General features: G+C 35.2%; 1 pseudogene; it reads left to right on the forward strand.

The window, feature by feature from the left end:
- The first annotated feature begins 1,595 nt into the window (after window positions 1-1,595).
- On the forward strand, window positions 1,596-1,700 carry LOC113923300 (annotated as a pseudogene).
- The last annotated feature ends 2,227 nt before the right edge of the window (window positions 1,701-3,927 follow it).

The following is a 3,927-nucleotide window of genomic DNA, read 5'->3' on the forward strand; positions in this document are numbered from 1 at the left end:
ACTCTTAGGAAGGATACATTTCTTGACTTCCAGTTTCTTTTGTTTTTCTTTTTTGTTTAAGATTTTATTTATTTATTTGACAGAGAGAGACACAGAGAGAGAGGGAACACAAGCAGGGGGAGTGAGAGAGGGAGAAACAGGCTTCCCGCGGAGCAGGGAGCCCGATGCAGGGCTCCATCCCAGGACCCCGGGATCATGACCTGAGCCGAAGGCAGACGCTTAACGACTGAGCCACCCTGGCACCCCTGACTTCCAGTTTCTGGTGGCTGCTAGCCTTCCTTGGCTCATGGCTCATCACTCCAGTCTTCACGGGCAGCTTCTCCAAATCTCTCTGCTCCATCTTCACATTGCTTCCTCTGTATGTCTGTATCATATCTCCCTCAATCTCTCTGGTAAGCAAACTTGTGATTACTTTTGGGACTCATCCAGATAATCCAGGATAATCTTCTCATCTCAAAATCCTTAATTTAATCACATCTGCAAAGTCTTTGTCTTATAAGGTGGCGTTTATGGGTTCTGATATCTTTGGGGGACATTTCGGGCCTACCACACATGTGAATATATAGTCTGTTTAAATTGGAATGTAGGATGTTACAGATAAAGTTAAAATCCCATTTGACCTCTGTTCCCAATTCTAGCCCACCTTACATTCCCCAAAGGTCACCACCATGTTTAGTTTGTTATTCTTCTAGTACTTGCAAGAAACTTTTACCTCTGTCTAGATATATATCTGTAGAAAATGTATGGCATTTGTTGTGTGTGTGTGTGTGTGTGTGTGTGTGTGTGTGTGTGTGTGTGTGTGTGTGTAAAAACCACAAAATGTTAACAAGCTATTCTGGTCATTTTGCAGCTTGTCTCCTTTTTATTTTTATTTATTATTATTTATTTAAAGATTTTATTTATTTGACAGAGAGAGAGAGAGAGCACAAGTAGTCAGAGAGGCAGGCAGAGGGAGAGGGAGAAGCAGGCTACCCGCCAAGCAGGGAGCCAGATGCGGGGCTCGATCCCAGGACCCCGGGATCCTGACTGGAGCCCAAGGCAGATGCTTAACCAACTGAGACACCCAGGCACCCCACTTGGCTCCTTTTTACTCAAAATGTTTTTTGAGATAAAATGTATTGAGGCAGTTGAAGATATATATTTTTTATTATAGCACTCATCTTAAATGTGTACCACTTTTTATCCATCCCCCTATCTATGGATGTTTAAGTTATTTTTAATTTTTTGCTATTATAAACCATACCATGGTACAGGGTATCCTTCTGTACAGATTGTTGCTATTGAAAAAGTACATGAAAGAAGATCTTTCCCCACAACTGATCTATATATTATTTCAGATTATTAATATATCTGGACTCTGTTAGAGACTATTTGTGTGTATTTTGTGAGGTGAAGTATTTTTTCCTTTCTGTTAGCCAATTTTCAAACATTATTATCTCTTGCATACTTTCCCCCTTTGTTTCATCTGCTTCATGTAGCAGGGTGGTTTATATGTATACAGTTGTAGTGTCTTTATTCTTTACTGTGAAATATTTTTTATATTAAGTCATTCTGTTTACTTTTCTCCATGGTACTTGTCTACCCTTGACCTGCTCATTGCTTCTCGGCCTTTTGGCTAAGATCAAGTGTAGTATCTGTTCTTATCAGTTTAATACCCTTGACCTGCTCATTTGTTCAGAAGCTCTTTCCTGCCACCATTATATAATCTCTATTGATTTGTTCACTTTTGCATCCCAGCACATAGAATAATACTTGGCACATAGTAGATGCTCAATAAACATTTACTGAATAAACTGTATTAATAAATGTTTAAATTGGCCAGCTTATACAGTCATTTTCTATGCTCTAATAGTCACAGAAAAAATGTTATATTAGCTCTCAAATTTAGATATGAAACAAGTTTAGAGAAGGCACTGATTAGTAAAAAAATAAGTCATATACTACCAACCTTTTGCCCCCAGACAACTCTACTACTACACTTAAAAATGTATATATATTATGAAATATCATATAGGAACTTTAGAAAAAAACTTGGGAAAATAAAGAGACACATGTTACATATAATATTGTCATTGTGAAATAACTACTATTAAAATGTCTTTAGGAATTTCTACATCTGATCTAGTCTGCCACATTTTATTGACAATTTTCTATATCAGCATCACAAAGGAAAGGTCGGTCATATCTCAAATATGCTAGATTTTAACAATCTATAGTATAATTGCAGTTTGCGCTTTTTCTTTTCTCTTTGGCCTTAGATATGTTTTTAAATCTGCAGGACAAGAAGTTTACTGCGTCCTAAGATTCTTTTTATCTGGCCACACTTCCACTGTTCTAATATCCTGGAAATTCTTAAATGATACATATTTACTCTATTTGGTATCATGACTGATTTTCTTGGTCCTTAATCCCATTTTTTTAAAAAAACTGTGTCATCGTATTCATCATATCCATTATCTCACAGATGTTCTACATTTTCATCCCCTGGGTCAGCTCTATTCTCCCTGAAACATCTGCAAATTTATTATGTATTTTCAAGATCTGAAGAGATGCATTTTTTACTTATGGGAGAAAATTACTATTTCTGGTAAATCATTAGTTTGTTAGTGGATCTTGAACCATTAATCTAAACTTTTGCAGTTAAAGAACATGACCATTTCCCATGATAAGTATGACAGTATTCACAGCTCAAAGAGCGAAAGTAAACACAGACGAGATCCTTGGGTCTCAGTTAAAAGACAGACCTACTTGAAGTCTGAAATAAAAAGAAAATCAAACCAATAATTTTTAACATTGAAGTTGTTGGGGAGAAAATATAAAAATAAAATTTATTTTGTTTAAACAATGAGCTAATTTTTATTTAAAAAGGCTATAAGAAGCTCATTCACACATACATTTTTCATTAATCTAACACTATACCTTATGTCCTTTTAAAATAGTTGAAGTGATCCCTTATAGCTAAAGCAATGTTGTCAGTGTACTATTCCATTTATAGCATGTTTTCAGAAAGATAATGGGTCACAGATGATGACATGAATCCTCATGAACTATTTTCTTATAAAAAGAGTTCATGACCCTTCAAGATAAGTGATTTTATCATGGAAGTAAGGAATAGTACAGAAGATCCTATTTCAAAAATAAATTTTCATTTATTTTGACATTTAAAGGGAGCAACATTTTTCAGATAATAGATTTTTTTAAAAGATAAAAGCCAACATTATAGCGTGATTACAGATGTTCAAATTAATGTGAAGAATGTGTTCCAAAGAAGAAAGATGTTTGGAAGAGATAAAGTTATCTTCATCTCTTTTAGAAACATCAAAAATGGTCGTAAGAAATCTGTTTCTTAGGTTTTCCTAGGACTGCGTGACCTTAAGCTAGCCAGTCATTGTACTTCCTTATTGTCAAATAAATTCAGATTAATATTCAGTGAGAAGAAGATTCTTGGAAGGTTTAGAATAAAATGTATAATTATACTTTGTTGGTAAGTGATGCAGTATAGGTCAACTTGTGACCATCTGTCTTTTCATAACAGCTACAGGTCAAGATCTTAACCATGATCTTTTTTTTTTTGTTTGTTTCTTTTTTTTTAAAATTTTTTATTGTTATGTTAATCACCATACATCATTAGTTTTTGATGTAGTGTTCCATGGTTCATTGTTTGTGCATAACACCCAGGGCTCATGCAGAACGTGCCCCTTAACCATGATCTTAACCACAACACTACTTTCACTACTTAGAGATTTGATCACAGTTTGTGATTTCCTTCTCACTTATGACTCTCTAACCCTTTCTTTAATGTTAATCTCCTCTTTTGTAATAGCTTCCCTGGAAATTGGTGGATCTGTTCTACCTCTTCCTTGTTTCCCACAGCTATGCTTAGTTATACCACTGAGCTTTAATTTCTTTGCTGCCTCCCTGGCACAT

The sequence above is a fragment of the Zalophus californianus genome, chromosome 9 (genome assembly GCF_009762305.2).
Source record: "Zalophus californianus isolate mZalCal1 chromosome 9, mZalCal1.pri.v2, whole genome shotgun sequence".
NCBI lineage: Eukaryota > Metazoa > Chordata > Mammalia > Carnivora > Otariidae > Zalophus > Zalophus californianus.